Source organism: Mobula birostris, chromosome 13 (assembly GCF_030028105.1).
Source record: "Mobula birostris isolate sMobBir1 chromosome 13, sMobBir1.hap1, whole genome shotgun sequence".
Classification (NCBI taxonomy): domain Eukaryota; kingdom Metazoa; phylum Chordata; class Chondrichthyes; order Myliobatiformes; family Myliobatidae; genus Mobula; species Mobula birostris.
Window position 1 is genome coordinate 17,347,353 of NC_092382.1, and position 23,567 is coordinate 17,370,919.

At 45.4% G+C, this 23,567-nt stretch overlaps 1 protein-coding gene across 1 annotated transcript in view; it reads right to left on the reverse strand.

Annotated features, from left to right (window-relative positions):
* The window catches only part of LOC140208424 (NACHT, LRR and PYD domains-containing protein 3-like), a 151,932-nt gene extending 128,626 nt beyond the window's left edge, over positions 1-23,306 (reverse strand). The window contains exons 1-2 of the mRNA XM_072277100.1: positions 23,206-23,306; positions 4,575-4,797 (exon numbers count right to left, since the gene is read on the reverse strand). The gene's annotated coding sequence lies outside the window, so the exon portion shown is untranslated. The remainder of the gene's footprint in view (positions 1-4,574; positions 4,798-23,205) is intronic.
* Positions 23,307-23,567: the final 261 nt, after the last annotated feature.

The window sequence follows — 23,567 nt, forward strand, 5'->3', positions numbered from 1 at the left end:
GGATGTGGTGGATGCAGTCGTCACAGAGAGTTACAAGGGATTTCAGCCACCCCAGAACAACAGGAGTTGTATTCTATGAACGTCTCGGAGATGGGGTTGTTTTCGCTGCAGTTGGAAGTTTCCACATCCCTTAAGAGGCTAACAATTATACCAGTGCCCAGGAAAAGCAGTGTGAGTTGCATTAAAGACTATCGTCCACAGCAATCACAACTACTGTGATGAAATGCTTTGAGAGGTTTGGATGACGAGAGTTAGCTCTGCCTATCGCAATTTTCCTGTATCCGTTATAGGTCACAATGCGAACTCATCGGCTCATCACGAGGCTTGTTTCTCGACTAGAGCTCAGCGTGTAATGCAATTATTCCTATAGTTCTGATCAAAAATCTCAAACCCCTGGGACTTTCTGCCTCCCTCTGCAACTGGATCCTCAATTTCCTCACCGGAAGACCACAATCTGTGCGGATCGGAAATAACGACTGCACTTCGTTGACAATCAACACTGGTGCACCTCAAGGATATGTGCTTCGCCCACTGCTCCACTCTCTCTGCACCCATGGCTGTGCGGCTAAGCACAGCTCAAATGCCAGTGACAGATTTGCTAACGACACCGCTATTGTTGACAGATTTTCAGATGGCGAGAAGGCAAACAGGAGTGAGATATATCACCTAGATGAGTGGTGCTGCAGCAACAACCTTGTACTCAACATCGGTAAGACCAACACTCTAACTGTGGACTTCTGAACGGGTAAGATGAGGGCACAGACACACCAATCGTCATTGATTGTCAGCAGTGGAAAAAGTGAGCGACTTCATGTTCCTGTGTGTCAACATCTCTGAGGATCTATCCAGTGGCCAGCGTATCGATGCAGTTACAAAGAATGCACGTCACAGACTATATTTCATTAGGACTTTGACGAGATTTGGGATGTGACCAAAGACTCGCAGATTTTACAGTTGTACCATAAAAATTGTCCTAACTGGCTGCACATCACTTGATATGGTGGGGTGGGGTAAGTGGAGAAGCTACTGCACAGGACCGAAATACTGTCAGGAATGTTGTCAATTCAGTCAGCTCCATCATGGGCAGTGGTCTCCATAGCATCCAGGACATCGTCATGGAGCGATGCCTCAAAACAGCAGCATCAGTCATTAGGGATCTGCTTCACCAAGGACATGCCCTTTTCTCATTGGTATCACCAGGAAGGTGGTACAGGAGATTGAGGGCACACACTCAATGAGTCAGGAACCGTTTCCTTCCCTCTGCCAATTGATTTCTGAATTGACATGGAACCCATGAACCTACTTCACTAAATTCATTTTTGCATAACTTATTTAATTTAACTTTTAGTAACAGATACTTACTGTAATACAGTTTCTTTCTATTATTATATATTGAATTGTACTGCTGTCACAAAGCCAATAATGTTGAAACATATGCCTATGATATGACACATCGTCCTGATGACTCTTCGGGGATTAATTCTGATTGGTCCATCGGGCTGAAGATCCACTTCCCATGTTCTTCTCCGTTCCCCAATAACAAACTGTGCAGATAGACAGACAAAGATCACATTCCCTATCCCTGGGACCGGGGCAGTAATGCCACTGCTCTGCTCGTTGGAGATGGGAAACCATCTTTTTCATTTCACTTTCCACACAGCCAGACTCTGGACATTGCCGATTTGGGGCTGTGTTCATAGGGATATCCCAGGCTTTTTGAAGCAGACTCACTCCACTGCCCTGAGAGGACACTTGCAGTGTGGACGGTGCTGCAGCAGCCCCGGGGACATCAGATCCTGGACTCAGACACTGGGCATTGGGCAACAGCACAACTGTATAATTTCATATTTCATAACTTTCATGGTTAGTTTCTCCCCAGAGCAGCGAAAGTATAACGTGCAAGAATGTTGTTGGTCAGTTATCAGACTGGGACAACGAGACAATTACAGCTCTAGGAAAAAGAGCAGTTACTTTACTGAATTAAAAATATATAGTTTAGTACAATTTAGCAAGACATTTGGCAGAGTCCCACATGGCAGATTAGTCAAGAAGGTCCAGGGGTTTGGCATTCAGGATGAGGTGGCAAACTGACTTTGACATTGGTTTCACGGGAGAGCCAGTAAGTGGTGGAAGATGGTTTGACTCTCTGACTGGAGACCAATGACTCGTGGAGTGCAGCGGGGTTCAGTGCTGGGTTCATTATTGCTCATCATCTCTGTCAACGATCTGGATGATTTAATTACTGCAATAGTTATAGAACATAGAATAGTACAGCACAGTACAGACCCTTCAGCCCACAATGTTGTGCCAACCCTCAAACCCTGCCTCCCAGATAAGCCCCTACCTTAAATTCCTCCATATACCTGTCTAGTGGTCTCTTAAACTTCACTAGTGTATCTGCCTCCACCACTGACTCAGGCAGTCCACGCACCAACCACTCTCTGAGTGAAATATCTTCCTCTAATATCCCCCTTGAACTTCCCACCCATTACCTTAAAGCCATGCCCTCTTGTATTAAGCAGTGGTGCCCTGGGGAAGAGGCACTGGCTATCCACTCTATCTATTCCTCTTATTATCTTGTACACCTCTATCATGCCTCCTGTCATCCTCCTTCTCTACAAAGAGTAAAGTCCTAGCTCCCTTAATCTCTGATCATAATCCATACTCTCTAAACCAGGCAGCATCCTGGTAAATCTCCTCTGTACCTTTTCCAATGCTTCCACATCCTTCCTATAGTGAGGCCACCAGAACTGGATACAGTACTCCAAGTGTGGCCTAACCAGAGTTTTATAGAGCTGCATCATTACATCACGACTCTTAAACTCTATCCCTCGACTTATGAAAGCTAACACCCCATAAGCTTTCTTAACTACTCTATCCACCTGTGAAGCAACTTTCAGGGATCTGTGGACATGTACCCCGAGATCCCTCTGCTCCTCCACACTACCAAGTATCCTGCCATTTACTTTGTACTCTGCCTTGGAGTTTGTCCTTCCAAAGTGTACCACCTCTCATTTCTTCGGGTTGAACTCCATCTGCCACTTCTCAGCCCACTTCTGCATCCTATCAATGTCTCTCTGCAATCTTTGACAATCCTCTACACTATCTACAACACCACCAACCTTTGTGTCATCTGCAAACTTACCAACCCACCCTTCTACCCCCACATCCAGGTCGTTAATAAAAATCAGGAAAAGAAGAGGTCCCAGAACAGATCCTTGTGGGACACCACTAGTCACAATCCCTCAATCTGAATGTACTCCCTCCACCATGACCCTCTGCCTTCTGCAGGCAAGCCAATTCTGAATCCACCTGGCCAAACTTCCCTGGATCCCATGCCTTCTGACTTTCTGAATAAGCCTACCGTGTTGAACCTTGTCAAATGTCTTACTAAAATCCATATAGATCACATCCACTGCACTACCCTCATCTATATGCTTGGTTACCTCCTCAAAGAACTATCAGGCTTGTTAGACATAATCTGCCCTTCACAAAGCCATGCTGACTGTCCCTGATCAGACCATGATTCTCTAAATGCCCATAGGTCCTATCTCTAAGAATTTTTTCCGACAGCTTTCCCACCACAGACGTAAGGCTCACTGGTCTATTATTACCTGGACTATGCCTACTACCTTTTTTGAACAAAGGGACAACATTCACCTCCCTCCAATCCTCCGGTACCATTCCCGTGGACAACAAGGATATAAAGATCCTAGCCAGAGGCTCAGCAATCTCTTCCCTTGTTTTTTGTTCAGCAACAGGTTATTTGCCTTGGTCCGTACTCATTAAATTAGTTTACAGTAACTCTGTAGTCAGAGCTTTTCTTGTGAACATACCAGGCAGAAATTGGCCACTCAGCCCATCGAACCTCCTGCCCCACGCAGTGAAATCATGGCTTTCATTCCACAATGCCCGCCTGCAGCTTTCTCTAACTGATCACAACTCCACCCACCCCCACCCCCCACTGTCTGCTGTGTCGAGACCTTGAACAGAATCAATGTCTTTGCTTCTAAAGGAAGTTGAGGACATCAGCTCGAAATACCCACAATAAACACAGTCACAATGAGAAAAACAACATGCATTCATCTGAAATGACAAGTTTTGGAAAGAGAAGCTGTGTTGGCTAAACGGCTTTTCGCACACTTGCTTTGAAATCGTAACCCCTGATTCAAGAAGTTTTTAACATTGACATAAATTGTGGAAAATCTCAACCGTGCAGACAGGAAAATGCAAGAACACAAATACCACAACCAACAGAAGAGACAAAATAGAGCGAATAACTTCTTGCAATACACACAAAATGCTGGAGGAACTCAGCAGGCCAGGCAGCATCTAGGAAAGGAGTCCTGGCCGAAGGGTTTCAGCCTGAAATGTCCACTGTTCACTCTTCTCCATAGACACTGCCTGGCCTGCTGAGTTTCTCCAGCATTTTGTGTGTGTTTCTCCGATTTCCAGCATCTGCAGCATTTCCTCTTGTTTGCGAATATCTTCTTGGTCACTGATCCAAAACATAGGTAACATGTTGACTGGAAATAAAGATCGGAAATAAATATCAGAAGCTGAATTATTCTCACCTTAATTCACCAAGAATGCTCAGTCTCAGTGTGGGTATGTTTTCATGTCATTTTCTTCTAACTTCATCCCAGACCATCAGGCCAGGGTCATTCAGTAGCTATGGGGGAGGGGCCGGTGTTGCTGTTCTGTGAGACTCACAACGCGATTTTCTGTGTACAAGCTGCTGCCTGTTTGCAAGGCAGATTCCAACTCGCACACATTCCTCAGAGCAGGGAGCAGCTTCTGTGCAGAAAACAAACAAATCGGTTTGATATTTCGCACTCACATTCAACTGTGAACAAAGCTAATTTAATACAGTATTTAAATACTTCTGTTACATGGGGAAAAAACAATAAAAACACAATGGCATAGAAAAGAAAGTTCAGCAGTGTCTGCAGTCTGAATGTCTACTTGATAAAATTGCTATCAGTTTTTGAGAGTTTCCGTTCTTTTACCTGAAACACCCATCTTCTGTACATGTATCTGAATATATATATATACACAAGTTAATTAAATAAGTCAATCTGGAGGGGGGGGAGAGGGGCGGGGGAGAGGGAGAAGTTGGATCGAGGGGGGATACCGAGTGTGAGAGCATTTGAACTGAGAGGGGAGTGTGGGAGAGGAATTTGACCTGTATTCACTCTATCCCATTGTTTGGTTTCTGATGCACCGATCGTACCAATGTCAGGTATACAGTTCCCTAAAATAGAGTAACATTTAGACAGTTCGATAGAGAATGCACTTGGCTTCATAGGAAAAGGCACTGAGTATCGGAGTTGAGAGGTTACGTCACAGTTACACAAGAGGTTGGTGTTGCCGCACTGTGCTTGGTTTTGGTCGCCCTGCAGTAGGAACAATGATATTGAGCTGGAAGGAAGGCAGAGAGAGATTTAAACATACTTTTTTCTCAACAACTTCAATTCCCAAGCCCTGACCATCACATTTTCACCCTGGATGTCCAGTACCTATACACGTCTATTCCCCTGTCAAGAAGATATTTGCTTCTTTCTCCACGAAAGTACCAACCAGCCTCCTCCGTCTGGCAGAACTGGTCCTCACCCTTAACAAGTTCTCCTCTGGCTGCTCTCATTATTTCCAGAATTGAGGGTTAGCCATTGGCACCTGCATGGCCCTCAGCTCTCCATGCTTTTTGTTGGCTACGTAGAACAGTCCATGTTCCAACCCCTTTCAGATAATGTTTCTTTCATTACATTGTCACAAAAACAAAGGAGCTGATTGTGGACGACAGGAGGAATGGAGACAGGCTAACCCCTATTGACATCAGTGGATCTGGGGTTGAGAGGGTGAACTGCTTTAAGTTCCTCGGTATAAACATCACCGAGGATCTGACGTGATCTGTATACACCGGCTGTGTGGTGAGAAAGGCACAACAGCACCTCTTTCACCTCAGATGGCTGAAGATCTGGGATGGGCCCCCAAATCCTAGGAACTTTCTACAGGGACACAATTGAGAGCATCCTGACTGGCTGCATCACTGCCTGGTATGGGAACTGTACTTCCCTCAATCGCAGGAACCTGCAGAGAGTGGTGCGGACAGCCCAGCGCATCTGTAGATGTGAACTCCCTACCATAAAGGACATTTAAAAAGGCAGGTGTGTAAAAAGGGCCCGAAGGATCATTGGGGACCCGAATCACCCCAGCCACAAACTATTCCAGCTGCTACCATCCGGGAAACGGTACCGCAGCAAAAGGACCAACAGGCTCCAGGACAGCTTCTTCCACCAGGCCATCAGGCTGCTTAATTCATGCGGACACAACTGTATTTCTATGTTATATTATTGTACATATTTATTATAAATTACTATAAATTGCTCATTGCACATTTAGACAGAGACGCGATGTAAACATTTTTACTCCTCATGTATATGAAGGATGTAAGTAATAAAGTCATTTCAATTCAATTGACGACTGAATTGGTGCTGCTTTATATATCCATGATCAGGTCATCAATTTCCTCAATGTTGCTTCCAACTTCATCCCATCTTTAGATTCACATTGTCCGTTTCTGAAACCTCTCTCTCATTGCTCGATCTCTGGAAGAAAACTCTTTTATAAATTTACCACGGCTATCTTGAAAATAACTCTTTCTGCCCTGCCTCCTGTAAAAATGCTATTCCATTTTTTTTCGTTCCTTCCTCTCTGCTGGATCTGTTCCCAGGGTGAGGCTTTTCACTGATTACAGAGGAAGAGTCGTTTTCTGCCTGAGCCAGATCAGGATGGATTAATCCACAGGGCCTGACAAGGTGTTCCCTCAGATCCTGATGGAGGCAAATGCAGAAATTTACAGGGTCCTAGCAGAGATATTGGCATCATCCTAAGCGACAGGTGAGTAACCGGTGCAATGGAGAATAGTCTATGTTGTTTGGCAGTTCAATCAAGTCTCTAAAAATAACCAAGGAAATTATAGGCCGGTGAGCCTGACATCAGCAGTGGGAAAGTAATTGGATGGTATTCTGAGAGACTGGATTTATACATACTTCAACAGACATGGCCTGATTAATGAGAACCAGCATGTCCAATCAATCCTATACAGTTTTTCAAAAAGGATGTCAGGAAAGTTGAAGGCAGCAAGGCAGTGCATGTTGTTTACATGGGATTGCAAAGCATCAGCCAAGGGGACACCTTGTCAGGCCCTGGAGATTTATCTATCTTAACCTGCCTTGTGACTGCAATCACCCCCTCCTCTGTACACTAAATAGCATCTCTGGCTTCAGTTCTGCTTTGCCTCACTTTTTTAGATTTTGTGTCCCCCCTCCTATGATCTCCCATATTCCATTTGTGGCCACACATAGATTACTATCCTGATCTCCAGGAGGACCAATTTCATTCCTTACAATCCTTGTGCCCTTATCATATCTGTAGATCTCCTAGGATTCTCCTTCATTTTGCCTGCTAGGACAACCTCATTCCTTACTGTAGCTCTCATGTTCTTTCTTTATGCTCTCTTGCATTCCTTACACTCCAAAAGTACCTGATTTATTCCACCCTCCCCATATCTGAGATGCACCTTCTTTTTTAGTTTCTTAACCAGTGCCGCAATAACTCTTGAGAACCAAAGTTCTCTAAGCCTGCTATAATTACCTTTAATTCTGACAAAAAAAACACACACAAGCTTTGTACTCTCAATATTTCACTTACCGTGTGCACCCTTGCTAGAAGACAATCTGTCCAAATGCACACTTGCCAGATCGTTTGTGACACCATTAAAATTGCCCTATCTCTAGTTCAGAATCTGCACCCATGAATCCATAATTACTTTGAAATTAATTGTATTATGATCACTCAATGCAAAGCACTGCCCTACAGAAACTTACTACATCGCCCCTGTCTTATCCCCTATCGGCATCCGTTAGTCTTGCGAGACCTTGGATCTGCGCCTGGAAAGTCTTCACTCTCCAGGGCGCAGGCCTGGGCAAGGTTGTATGGAAGACCAGCAGTTGCCCATGCTGCAAGTCTCCCCTCTCCACGACACCAAGGTTGTCCAAGGGAAGGGCATTAGGACCAATACAGCTTGGCACCAGTGCTGTCGCAGAGCAATGTGTGATTAAGTGCCTTGCTCAAGGACGCAACACGTTGCCGCGGCTGGGGCTCGAACTTGCGATCTTCAGGTCGCTAGTCCAATGCCTTAACCACTTGGCCTACTGATTAAGGAAACCTTCCTGAACACATCTGACAAACTCTATCATATCCAGACATTTTACAGTTTTGGAGTCCCAATCTATATGTGAAAAGTTTAAATCACCTACCATAGCAAATTATGTTTCTTGTAGCAGTCTGTGATAAATTCTACAAGTTTGTCCTCTAAATCTCAGGGATTATCGGATGCTTTGTACTATGGCCTGAATGAAGTGGAATACCATTTTTATTCTTCATTTCCTCCATGAAAGCCTCACTGGACGAGTTCTCCTGTGTGTCCTGACTGAGCACAGTGGTGACATTTTCCCTGAGTAGTAACACGACCCCTCCCCTTTAATCCTTTCCGCTCTGTCCTGTCTACAACTACCGAACCCCTTAATATTGAGCAAGCAATCCTGCCCCTCCTGCAACTAAGTCTAACTAAGAGCTATAACATGATTATTCCATGTGTTGATCCATGCCCTGAGCTCATCTGCCTTGCCTTCCATACTTCTTGCATTAAAATACAAGCATCTTAGAATGTTAGTCACAGCCTTTTGATTGCTGACTTTGTCTGAGGTCTTAAGAATGTCAGTTTGAGGAACTTGGATAAGTACATGGATGGGTGAGGTACAGAGGTATGGTCAATGGGACTTGATAGATTGACAGTTTGACACAGAGACGGGAACAGTGCCCAGTACAACCCCTGGTGTGGGATAGCCTGATTGGGAATCATGTGTGGCAAAACATCCGGTGTCGGAGAAGGACACAGCAAATGGTGCACAATGGGATACAGAGAATGGGAATTGTTCTTGGTAAAAACCCTGCTGTGAGATTGCAGACTGGGAACCGTGTGCAGTACAATGCCCAGTGTCGGACACAGAGACCGGGAACCGTATTAATACCATAGATTTTTTTTCAGTGACTTGTGATCAGCCATAACTAACGTCCTTGCCACTGTGGATGAATAATTCTGACCAGACACACTGCCTCGCTACTCATTCATGGCTCCCCACCGCCACTCTCCATAACCCTGCTCGCTTCATCCCTCTCTCTCCCTCTCCCTTCCCAACTCACCCCACTCCCCTTGCCACCCATCACCCTCACCCCTCCTTTCTCATACGTGAGTGGGAAGTTTGATGAATGGGAAGCTTTTAAATTCCAACAAAAGGGAACCAAAGCAGCTGCAGGAAAGGAGAAGATGAAACATGAAGGCAGACTAGCCAATAACATGAAGCAGGATACCAGAAGATTATTCAGTTATATAAAGAGTAAAAGGGAGGTGAGAGTTGATATTGGACACTGGAAAATGATGGAAAATCATTTTCCTGTGGGCATACTCAGCAAATCTATAGAATAGTAACTAACAGGATCAATGAAAGATCAACCGGAGTGCAGAAGATACCAAATTGTGCAAATGGAAATATAAAATAAATAGCAATAAATAATGACAACATGAGATAATGAGATAAAGAGTCCTTAAAATGCAATGGAGTAATGGAGGAGAAGGAAATGGCAGATGAACATAACAGGTACTTTGCATCAGTCTTCACTGTGGAAGACACTAGCAGTGTGCCACAGGTCTGTGAGTGTCAGGGAGCAGGAATGAGTGTCATTGCTATTACAAAGAAAAGAAGTACAATACAAACTCAAAGATCGAAAGGTGGATAAGTCAACTGGGCCACATCCCAGAGTCCTGAGAGAGGTTGCTGAAGAAATAACGGATGCATTGGTCATGATCTTTCAGGAATCATTTGATTCTGGCAGGACCCGGAGAAGTGGAAGATTGCAAATGTCACTCTGCTCATTAAGGAGTGAGGACGGTAAAAGAAAGGACATTATAGACCAGTTAGCCTAATGCTAGTGGTTGGGAAAGTGTTGGAGCCTATTATTAAGAATTAGGTTTCAGGATACTTCGAGACTAGTGATAAAATATGTCAAAATCATCATGGTTTCTGGAAAGGAAAATCTTGCCTGATAAATCTGCTAGAGTTCTTCAAGGAAGTAACAAGCAGGGTGGACAACGGGGAGACAGTGAATGTAACTTACCTGCATTTTCAGAAGGCGTTTGATAAGGTGCCACACATGAGGCTAATTAACAAGCTAAAATCCTGTGGCATTACTGGAATGAGACTGGTATGATCAGCTGAATAGCTGACAGGCAGAAGGCAATGAGTGGGAATAAAAGGGGCCTTTTCTGGTTGGCTGCCGGTGACTAGTGATGTTCGTCAGAGTTCTGTATTTGGACCGCTACTTTTCACATTGTTTGTCAATAATGTAGATAATGGAATTGTTGGCTTTGTGGCAAAGTTTGTGGATGATAGGAAGATAGGTGGAGGGATAGGTAGTGCTGATGAAGCAATAACTCAGACAAATTGAAAGAACAGGCAAAAAAGTGGCAGGTTGAATACAGTGTTGGGAAATGTATGATAATGCATTTTGGTAAAATGAACAATAGTGCAGACTATCAGCTAAATGGGGAGAAGGTTCAAACATCAGAGTTGCAGAGGGAATCAGGAGAACTCAGGCAAGACTCAAGGTTAATTTACAGGTTGAGTCTGTGGTAAAGAAGGCAAATGCAATGTTGTCATTTATTTCAAGGGGAATAGAATATAAAAGAAGGAGAAAATTCTGAGTCTCTGTGAGACACTGGTCAGCCCATATTTCAAGTGTCGCCAACAGTTCTGGGCCCAATATCTCAGAGAGCACGTGTTGTCTTTGTTGAGTGACCACAGGAGGTTCATGAGGATGATTGATTCCAGCAATGAAGGGTTAACGTATGAACAGCATTTGGCAGCTTTGGGCCTGTACTCACTGGAATTTAGAGAAATGCTGGGGAATCTCATTGAAACTTACCAACTGCTACAAGGACTGGCTAGGGTGGATGTGGGAGAGGATGGTTCCTGTGGTGGGGGTATCCAAAATCTAGAGGGCGCAGCCTCCAAACTGAGGGGCGACCGTTCAGAAAAGATGAAAGAAGGATTTGTTTCAGCCAGAGAGTAGTGAATCTGTGGAATGTTCTGCCACAGACTCTACTGGCAGACAAGTCTGTGTGTATATTCAAGGTGGAAGTTGATTGTCTCCTGATCAGTCAGGGCATTAAAGGATATGGGGTTGAGTGGGAGCAGAGATCAGCCATGAAGGAATGGTGGAGCAGAATCGACAGGCTGAATTCTGCTCCTGTGTCTTTTGGTCTGGTGACTGTCACAAACCGATTTTTTTACGGAATCATGAAAAAAATGTTTTAGAAACAACTATAGACAATGTGAGTCTGAAGGAAAAAACTATAAAATTCCGGAAACTCGCAGCAAGCAGGGCATCGACTGTAATTGGTAACGTTGTGGTTTCGAGACTACCAGTAGTGTTCTTTATATCAGTTTTCACATTCACTGACCTTCCCTGCAGTTAAGCAGACTAATAATGTGAATGTTTTCACACCTGAATGAAAGTGAAACGACAAACCAGTTGGATATGGTTTTAGCAGAATGGCCTAAAGTTCTGCTTTAGGAAAAACTGCCTCCAGTTCTGTGGAATGTGCGGGGCCAGATAGCTGCTTGCACCAGACCCTAAGGTTGTTATATCACAGAAAAACAACCCACACCTTTTCCCAGTACTCTTTCAACCTTATTTATTTCTCTTCTATAGGTAGATGACCAAAACTGCAGTAAACACTCCAAATTCAAACGCACCAATGTCACCAACCTCAAAATAACACCCCATCTCCAGGATTCAGTACGTTAATTTACGCAGGCAATCTGGAAAAGGCTCTTTTTTATGACCCAATCTACCTGTGGCACTACTTTAAGTGTATTATACACCAGAATACTAAAGTGAGTTTGTTTACGTGATTGAGAGTGAAATGTCAAACCGGTTGGAATTGGTTTCAGCAGAAAGGCCACTCCCTGTTCTAAAGAACATGCAGGCAGCTGGTTAAACACAGACCCTGAGCTCCGAGTCTCACAGAAAAGCAACCCACATTTTCCAAATCAATCAGTGATATTGCCTCTTCCCCCTTCCTTTCCAGTTCCACTGAAGAGTTTCGGCCTGAAACATTCCCCGTTGTATTCAGTTGCATACATATTGCCCAGACCTGCTGAGTTACTCCAGCATTTTGTCTTTCCCTGGTTACGAAAGATCCGCGACTGGGAGTGTGTGGGCAGTTTGAAACCGCATCAAAACACATCCACACTGTTGAATATTCTTGGGGAATTAAGGTGTGAATCATTCAAGTCTGATATGAATTTCGGATCTTTACTCAATCAAATCTTTGTCTGTGATCAAGGAGTCACAGAGTCATAGTTAAGAGAGTCATATTGAAACAGAACACAGTACAGACGCTTTGTCCGAATCATTTAAACCGCCTGTTCCCGCCCACCTGCACAGTAGCCATATTCCCCCATCCATATTTTCAAAGGCGAAATCGTGCTCGCATGTACCACTTCTATTGGCAGCTCATTCCACTGTCTCTCCGCTCTCTGATTGAAGACGTCTTCACTCATGTCCCCCTAAAACTTTTCACCTTTCACCCATAATGCATGATCTCTGGTTGCCGTTCCACCCGACTTCAGTGGAAAAGGCCTGCTTGCATTTACCTATCTATACGCATCATCCTGTTGTACTGCTCTATCGAATCCCCTCTCAATTTTTAGCGTTTCAAGGATTAAAGTCTGAAACTACTCAACCTTTCCTTATCACTCAGGTCCTCCGGAAACATCCTTGAAATTTTTCCCAGTACTCTTTCAAACTTACTTGCATCTTTCCCGTAGGTAGGTGACCAAAACTACACACAATACTCTAAATTCAGCCTCATCGATGTCTTATACAACTTCAAAATAACATCCTGTCTCCTGCAGTCGATAATTTAATTTATGAAGGTCACTTTGGCAAAAGCTTTTATTTACGACCCGATCTACCTGTGGTGCTACTTTCAATGAATTATGGACCTGTATTCCCAGATCCTTTTGTTCCACCACAATTTTTAGTGCTCTACTGTTTACTGTGTAAGACCTACCATAGTGCAACACTTCACACTTGCCTGCATTAAATCCCGTCTGCCATTGTCAGCGCAGTATTTCCAGCTGTTCCAGATCCCACTGTAACCTGTGAAAACTTGCCTCTCTGTCAACTACATCCCCAATCTCGGTGTCATATGCAAATGTGCTTATCAAGTTAAAAACATTATCATCCCAATCATTGATGTAGATGGCAAACAGCAACAGACCCAACTACCATTCCTGCGGCTCCCCACTGGTCATAAGCCCCAATTAATGGAGATAATCATCTACCATCACTGTCTACCTTCTCCCAAAACAACATTGTCTACTCCAATTTACTTCCTTGCGTTGAACGTGATGCAAATGAATTTTCTTGACCAACCTCCTACACGGGATTGTTAAATGCTAGCAAAAGTGTATGTAAACAACATCAGTCCTGTCTTTTCAAATACTTATATATGCAGTGCTTCTAATAACTTCCACACTACTGATGTCAGAAGCACTGGTCTATAGTCTTCTGGGTTTTTTTTCAGCCTTTCTTCAACAGCAGAATAATGTCATTTACTTGGATTTTCAGAATGCGTTTGATGAGGTGCCATACATGAGGCTGCTTAACAAGGTAAAATCCTATGGCATTACAGGAAAGACACTGGCATGGATAGCAGAATGGCTGGCAGGCAGGAGGCATCGAGTGGGAATAAAGGAGGCCTTTTCTGGTTGGCTGCCTAGTGGTGTACCACAGGGGTCAGTATTCGGTCTGCTGCTTTTCACATTGTTTGCCAATGATTTAGATAATAGAATTGATGGCTCTGTGGCAAAGGTTGCGGATGATATGCGGGTAGGTGGAGGGGTAGGTAGTGCTGAGGAAACAATGCGACTGCAGCTGGACTTAGACAAATTGGAAGAATGGGCAAAAATGTGTCAGATTGAATACAATGTTGGGAAAAGTATGATGATGCATTTTAGTACAAAGAATGATAGTACACACTATCATCTAAATGGGGAGAAGGTTCAAATGTCAGAGCTGCAGAGGGACTTTGGAGTCCTCATGTAAGACTCCGAGGAAGTTAATTTATAGTTTGAATCTGCGGTAAAGAAGGCAAATAAAATGCCCTTTATTTGATGGGGAGTAAAATATAAAAAACAAGGAGATAATGTTGTTTGAGATAATGCCGAGCCTTTATAAGACACTAGTCAGGCCACACTTTGAATATTGTCAATGGTTTTGGGCTCAATATCTCTGAAAGGATGTGTATTCATTGTGCAGAGTACAGAGGAGATTAACGAGGATGATTCCAGGAATGAAGGGGTTAACATCTGAGGAGTGTTTGGCGGCTTTGGGCCAATATTCACCGGCATTTAGAAGGATGCGGGGGTGGGGGGGGGGGGAGGATCTCATTGAAACCTACCAAATGTTGAAAGGACTGGCTAGGGTGGAAGTCCAGTATCTTTCCTTTGGTGGGGGTATCCAACACTAGAGGGCACAGCCTCAAAATTGAGGGGGGTACCCTTTAGAGCAGTGTTAAGAAGAATTTTTAGCCAGACTGTAGTAGATCTGTGGAATGCTTGGCTACAGGCTGCACTGGAGGCCAAATTCATGCATATATTTAAGGCGAAATGGCAGAGTTTACTGATTTGTCAGGGCAAAGGATATGGCGAGAGGGCAGGTGTATGGGGTTGTTCTTGATGCTGGATCAGCAGCTTGATACCACCCAAAATGCACCTCCTACGGTTCGCCGACTAGAAACATAGAAAACCTACAGCACAATACAGGCCCTTCGGCCCACGAAGCTGTGCCAAACATGTCGTTACCTTAGAAATTACTAGGCTTACCCATAGCCCTCCATTTTTCTGAGCTCCATTTACCTATCCAAAAGTCTCTTAAAAGACCCTACCGTTGACGGCAGCCCATTCCACACACTCACCACTCTGAGTAAAATACTTAACCCTGACATCTCCTCTGTACGAACTCTCTAGCACCTTAAACCTGTGTCCTCTTGTGGCAACCATTTCAGCCCTGTCAAAAAGCCTCTGACTATACACATGATCAATGCCTCTCATCATCTTGTACACCTCTATCAGGTCACCTCCGTCGCTCCAAGGAGAAAAGACCGAGTTTACTCAACCTATTCTCATAAGGCATGCTCCCCAATCCAGGCAACATCCTTGTATATCTCCTCTGCACCTTTTCATTGGTTTCCACATCCTTCTTGTAGTGAGGTGACCAGAACTGAGCACAGCACTCCAAGTGGGGCCTGACCAGGGTCCTATATAGCTGCAACATCCCACTGTAACCTCTGACAGCCCTCCACACTATCCACAACACTCCCAACCTTTGTGTCATCAGCAAATTTACTCACCCATCCCTCCACTTCCTCATCCAAGTCATTTATTGAAATCACAAAGACCACGGGTCCCAGAACAGATCCCTGAGGCACACCACTGGTCACCGGACTCTATGCAGAATATGATGCATTTACAACCACTCTTTGCCTTCTGTGGGCAAGCCAGTTCTGGATCCACAAAGCAAGGTCCCCTTGGATCCCATGCCTCCTACTTTCCCATAAGCCTGCGATGGGGTACCTTCTCAAATGCCTTACTGAAATCCATATACACTACATCTACTGCTCTTCCTTCACAAATGTGTTTAGTCAGATCCTCAAGAAATTCAATCAGGCTCGTAAGGCACAACATGCCCTTGACAAAGCCATGCTGACAATTCCTAATCATATTATACCTCTCGAAATGTTCATAAATCCTGCCTCTCAGGATCTTCTCCATCAACTCACTGGTCCATAATTTCCTGGGCTAACTCTACTCCCTTTCTTGAATGAAGGAAAAACATCCGCAACCCTCCAATCCTCTAGAACCTCTCTCGTCCCCATTGATGATTCAAAGATTATCACCAGAGGATCAGCAATCTCCTCCCTCGACTCCCACAGTAGCCTGTGGTACATCTCATCCGGTCCCGGTGACTCACCCAACTTAATGCTTTCCAAAAGCTACAGCGCATCCTCTCCCTTAATATCTACATGCTCAAGCTTAACAGTCTGCTGCAAGTCATCACTACTATCACCAAGATCTTTTTCCATAGTGTATACTGAAGTAAAGTATTCACTAAGTACCTCTGCTGTTTCCTCCGGTTCCATACACACTTCCCCACTGTCACACTTGATAGGTCCTATTCTTACACATCTTACCCTCTTGCTCTTCACATCCTTGTAGAATACCTTGGAGTTTTCCTTAATCCTGCCCACCAAGGCCTTCTCATGGGCCCCTCTGGCTCTCCTAATTTCCTTTTTAATCTCCTTCCTGTTAGCCTTATAATCTTCTAGATCTCTAGCATTACCTAGCTCTCTGAACCTTTTGTAATCTTTTCTTTTCTTCTTGACTAGATTTATTACAGCCTTTGTACACCACAGTTCCTGTACCCTACCATAACTTCCCTGTCTCATTGGAACATACCTATGCAGAACTCCACACAGATATCCCCTGAACATTTGCCACATTTCTTCCGTACTTTTCCCTGAGAACATCTGTTTCCAATTTAAGCTTCCAATTTCCTGCCTGACAGCCTCATAATTCCCCTGACTTCAATTAAACACTTTTCTAACTTCTGTGTTCCTATCTCTCTTCAATGCTATTGTAAAGGAGATAGAATTATGATCACTATCTCCAAAGTGCCCTGAGAGATCGGACACCTGACCAGATTTATTTCCCAATACCAAATCAAGTACAGTCTCTCCTTTTCTAGGCTTATCTACATATGGTGTCAAGAAACCGTCTTAAACACACCTAACAAACTCCACCTCATCTAAACCGCTTGCTCCAGGGAGGTGCCAATCAATATTTGGGAAATTAAAATCTCCCATCATGACAACTTTGTTATTATTACACCTTTCCAGGATCTGTTTCCCTATCTGCACCTCGGTATCCCCGTGACTATTGGGCGGCCTATAAAAACCACCAAGTTATTGACCCCTTCCTGTTCCTAACCTCCACCCACAGAGACTCAGTAGGGAAACCCTCCATGATGTCCACCTTTTCTGCAGCCGTGACACTATTTCTGATCAACAGTGCCACACCCTCACCTCTTTTGCCTCCCTCCCTGTCCTTTCTGAAACATCTAAAACCCAGCACTTGAAGTAACCTTTCCTGACCCTGAGCCATCCAAGTCTCTGTAATGGCCACCACATTATATCTCCGAGTACGGATCCTGAAACAGAAAACCCACAGCACAACACAGGCCCTTTGGCCCACAAAGCTGTGCCGTACATGTCCTTACCTTAGAACTACCGAGGCTTACCCATAGCTCTCTATTTTCCTAAACTCCATGTACCAATCCAGGAGTCTCTTTAAAGACGCTATCGTTTCGCCTCCACCACCGTCGCCGGCAGCCCATTCCACACACTCACCACTCTCTGCGTAAAAAACTTACCCCTGACATCTCCTCTCTACCTATTTCCAAGCACCTTAAAACTCTGCCCTCTCATGCTAGCCATTTCAGCCCTGGGAAAAGGCCTCTCACTATCCATATGATCAATGCCTCTCATTATCTTGTACACCTCCATCAGGTCACCTCTCATCCTCCGTCGCTCCAAGGAGAAACGGCCGAATTCACTCAACCTATTCTCCTAAGGCATGCTCCCCAATCCAGGCAACAGACTTGTAAATCTCCTCTACACCCTTTCTATGGTTTCCACGTCCTTCCTGTCGTGAGGTGACCAGAACTGAGCACAGTACTCCAAGTGGGCTCTGACTAGGGTCCTATATAGTTGCAACATTACATCGCAGCTCTTAAACAATCCCACAGTTGATGAAGGCCAATGCACCACATGCCTTCTTAACCACAGAGTCAACCCACGCAGCTACTTTGGGCATCCTATGGACTTGGACCCCAAGATCCCTCTGATCCTCCACAATGCCAAGAGTCTTACCATTAATACTATATCTGCCATCATATTTGACCTACCAAAGTGAGCCACCTCACACTTATCTGGAATGAACTCCATCTGCCACTTCTCAGCCCAGTTTTGATTCCTATCAATGTCCTGCTGTAACCTCTGACAGCCCTCCACACTGTCCACAACATGCCCAACCTTTGTGTCATCAGCAAATTTACGAACCATCTCTCGACTTCGTTATCCAGGTCATTTATAAAAATCACGAAGAGTAAGGGTCCCAGAACAGGTCCCTGAGGCACACCACTGGTCACCGGCCTCCATGCAGAATATGAGTCATCTATAACCACTCTTTGCCCTCTGTGGGCAAGTCAGTTCCAGATCCACAAAGCTACGTCCCCTTAGATCCCATGCCTCCTTACTTTCTCTGTAAGCCTTGCATGGGGTACCTTATCAAATGCTTTGCTGAAATCCATATACACCACATGGCTTTCCCTTCATCAATGTGTTTAGTCTGAAACAATCGATCGACAAATGATGCAATAGCCACAGCTCTACGTACCGTCCTTACACATCTGGAGAAGAAGATATGAGAATGCTGTTCTTGGACTAGAGTTCAGGATGCAACACCATAGCTCCATCCAGGCTCAATAAGAATCTCAGAGCCCTCACCTTGACCCTGCCTTGGGCAGTTGGATCCTGGACTTCCTGTCAGATTGCCAGCAGGTTGTAAAAGTGGGCTCCCTCACCTCCAACCCTCTGATTGCCAACACAGGTGCCCCTCAGGGCTGCATATTGTGTCCTCCCTTTTACTCCCTGTATACTCATGACTGTATCACCACCCACAGCTCCAATCTGCTAAGTAAATTTGCTGACAACACTACATTGATTGGCCTAATCTCAATCAATAACGAGGTGGCCTACAGGGAAGAAGTCAAGAAAACAACCTTTCCCTCAATGTTGCCAAAACAAAGGAGTTGGTTGTGGACTACGGGAGAAATGGAGATGGGCTAACCCCTATTGACATCATTGGATCTCGGGTTGAGAAAGTGAACAGCTTTAAGTTCCTCGGCATCCACATCACTGAGGACATCACCTGTTCTGTACATACCGACTGTGTGGTGAAAAAGGCACAACGGTGCCTCTTTCACTTCAGACGCTTGAAGAAGTCTGACATGGACACAATTGAGAGCATCCTGCCTGGCTGCATCACTGCCTGGTATGGGATCTGTACCTCCCTCAATCGCAGAACTCTGCAGAGAGTGATGCAGAGAGGCCAGCGCATCTGTAGTTGTGAACTTTCCACTATTCAGGACATTTACAAGGCCAGGTGTGTAAAAAGGGCCTGAAGAATCATTGGGAAACCAAGCCATCCCAACCACAGTCTGTTCCAGCTGCTACCATCCAGGAAACGGTACCGCAGCATAAAATCCAGGACCAACAGGCTCCTGGACAGCTTCTTCCACCAGGCCATCAGACTGATTAACTCACGCTGACTCGAGTGTACTCTATATTGCATTGACTGTTCTATTTATTATAAATTACTTTAAATAACTATGATTGCACATTGCATAATTAGATAGAGATGCAACATAAAGATTTTTACTCCTCACGTATATGAAGGACATAAGAAATAAATCCGATTCAATTTCATTTAATTCATCTCAGTCCCAGACTGTACATCCCCTCTTTCAGAGACTGGGATCCCTAGTTCAACTGGTAATGATGTTGTGCATTTCAATGTGCTCACCTCTCAGCCCCCGATTCTCTAAATGAAAGGGTTATCACATTTGATCCTTCTTCATATGATGACCCCACCACTCCAGGGATCAGTCTGGTGAATCGTCATTGCACTGTCTAACCTCACCCGTGTTTTCACCACGACTCTTCTCCCACCCCTAACACTACTTCCACCTTCCCACCTGCCCCTCACCTGGATCCACTTTCACTCCCCAGCTCTTGCCCCATTCCCACCTCTCACCTAACTTAATTTCCCATCTACTGTTGGTCTTAAATACCCCCAGTCGGGCCTCCGCAGCTGACTCTGCTAATTTCACAAATTCGTCACACTCTGGCTAAAGAAATTTTGCTGCATCTCGGTTTTAAATATGCATCCCTCTGTCCTGAGGGGCATTCACAATTTTAAATGTGTGCAAATTGACCGCCTGGGTTGCTGATTGGGATCTTCCGCAGGGAGAGTTAAGTGTATACATCTTTCAGGAGTGCAGATAGCTGGAAAATAAATGAATAAGTGGCCAGCAACACACACAAAATTTGCTGATGAATGCAGCAGGCCAGGCAGCATTTATAGGAAGAGGTACAGTGAACGCTTTGGGCTGAGACCCTTCATCAGGACTAACTGAAAGAAGAGATAGTAAGAGATTTGAAAGTGGGAGGGGGAGGGGGATATCGGAAATGATAGGAGAAGACAGGAGGGAGAGGGATGGAGCTAAGAGCTGGAAAGTAAATAAATAACGGATCGGGTATGAAGGGGATGTAGGGCGTTAACGGAAGTTAGAGAAGTCAATGTTCATGCCATCAGGTTGGAGGCTACCCAGACGGAATATGAGGTGTTGTTCCTCCAACCTGAGAGTGGCTTCATCTTGACAGTAGAGGAGGCTGTGGATAGACATATCAGAGTGAGAATGGGACATGGAATTAAAATGTGTGGCCACTGGGAGATTCTGCTTTCTCTGGCGGACAGAGTGTAGGTGTTCAGCGAAAAGGTCTCCCAGTCGGCATCGGGTCTCACCAATATATAGAAGGCCACATCGGGGCACCGGATGCAGTATATTACCGCAGCCAACTCACAGGTGAAGTGTCGCCTCACCTGGACGGACTGTCTGGGGCCCTGAATGGTAGTGAGGGAGGAAGTGTAAGGGCACGTGTAGCACTTGTTCCGCTTACAAGGATAAGTGCCGGGAGGGAGATCGGTGGGGAGGGATGGGGGACGAATGGACAAGGAAGTCGCATAGGGAGCAATCCCTGTTGAAAGCTGGGGGGGGGGGTGGTTAGGGAAAGATGTGCTTAGTGGTGGGATCCCATTGGAGATGGCGGAAGTTACGGAGAATTAAATGTTAGACCCGGAGGCTGGTGGGGTGGTAGGTGAGGACAAGGGGAACCCTATTCCTAGAGGTGTGGTGGGAGGATGGGGTGAGAGCAGATGTGCGTGAAATGGGAGAGATGCATTTGAAAGCAGAGTTGATGGTGGAGGTGGGAAGCCCCTTTCTTTAAAAAAGAACAGGCAGGTTTGTGGATCTTGGGTAGGAGGTAGAAACAGGAAGTGGGGGGTGTGGAAACGATAAGGTTGATAGCAGTGGATGGGAGATCTCCTGAGCAGATAAAGTTGGTGATGGTTCCCACACCCTGCACTTCCCATTTCTACCTCCTACCCAAGATCCACAAACCTGCCTGTCCAGGTAGACCAATTGTCTCAGCTTGCTCCTGCCCCACCGAACTCATTTCTGCATACTTCGACATTATTTTATCCCCTCTTGTTCAATCCCTTCCTACCTATGTTCGTGACACTTCTCACACTCTGAAATTGTTTGATAATTTTATGTTTACTGGCCCCCACCGCTTTATTTTCACCATGGATGTCCAGTCCGTGTATACCTCCATCCCCACCAGGAAGGTCTCAAAGCTCTCCGCTTCTGTTTGTATTCCAGACCTAACCAGTTCCCCTCTACTGCCACTCTGCTTCGTCTAGCAGAATTAGTCCTTACTCTTAATAATTTCTCCTTTGGCTCCTTCCACTTCCTCCAAACTAAAGGTGTAGCCATGGGCACCCGTATGGGTCCCAGCTATGCCTGCCTTTTTGTTGGCCTTGTGGAACAATCCATGTTCCAAACCTATACTGGTATCTGTCCCCAACTTTTCCTTCGCTACATCAACGACTGCATTGGCGCTGCTTCCTGCACGCATGCTGAGCTTGTTGACTTCATTAAGTTTGCCTCCAACTTTCACCCTGCCCTCAAGTTTACCTGGTCCATTTCCGACACTACCCTCCCCTTTCTTGATCTTTCTGTTTCTATCTCTGGAGACAGCTTATCTACTGATGTCTACTATAAGCCACCAGACTCTCACAGCTACCTGGACCATTCCTCTTCTCACCCTGTCTCTTGAAAAAAATGCCATCCCCTTCTCACAATTCCTCCGTCTCCGCCGCATCTGCTCTCAGTATGAGGCTTTTCATTCCAGGACGAGGGAGATGCCCTCCTTTTTTACCCGTTTCGACGTGTCAACCCATCGCCTCCTCCTGTGCCAAGATGAGGCCACCCTCAGGGTTTTATAAAGCTACAACACAACTTCCAGACTTTTGAACTCAATGTCTCGACTAATAAAGACAACCATGCCATTTGGCTTCTTAAGCACCCGATCAATCTGTGCAGTCATTTTCAGGGAGCGATGAATTTTAAGAACCCTCTGATCATCAACACTGTTCAGCGTCTTACATTTAACAGTGTCCTGTATCTTTACATTTGGCCAACCGAGCTGCCAAGATGATCGTCACTAATCAAATCTCACTGAGATTTCTCAGGTCCTGTTGAATTTATTGACAAGTGCGCAAGTACGGGAAGTTACAGGTAGAGAAATTCACTGATTTGTAGAAGCATCATAGGCAAGTGCATTCAGATAACACACGGAAAACAAATTATACGATTCTTGGTCAGTAACATTATAGAAATATGTTTTATGTCATCCTGCTAACAGGGCCAGAACAACAGGGGCTGAGCGGCGGCTCATCTCAGACGGTTCGGTGTGAAGGTCTCACGACCCGGACCGACCCCGGCAGATTCTGTCAAGGAAGCGAGGCGAGGCTGCCAGTTCGGGAAAGTTCATCCCCTCCCCCTTCAGGTTTCACCGATCACCTTGTGTTTCTCTCTCCCTTTCCCACCCCCACCTTTCATTCTCCTGTCCTGCCGAAGGGTTTCGGCCGGTAACGCGACTGTACTCTTTTCCTGGGTGCTGCCGGGCCTGCTGAGTTCCTCCAGCACTTTGCGGAAGTTGCTCGGATTTCCAGCAACTCCAGATTTTCTCTTGTTTGAATTCGAGAAAGTTAAAGGGACTCACTGCCCAACATCAGACCTCCCCCACTCGGGGCCGACTTCAATACTCACCGAATGGAAATTGTCGGTGTTGCCCCGCAGAGAATAATCCGTTCCCGGATCCCGGATCCCGATCCCACCGCCGACTCACTTCAACAAAGGACGGAAAACAACACCGCCCTGCCCGTACTGAGCATGCGCGATGTCGTCTGCGCGTCATCAGCGCGGTGGGCGGGGCCTCTGAACCAAACCAGGGATGCTGCGCGGGCGGGCTGGGAGATCCCTCCCGGTACTTATCCTTGTAAGCGGAACAAGTGCTACACATGCCCGTGCACTTCCTCCCACAGCACCTTCTGTATACTGGCGAGACCCGACGCAGACCGGGAGATCGACTCGCTGAACACCTACGCTCTGTCCGCCAGAGAAAGCAGGAT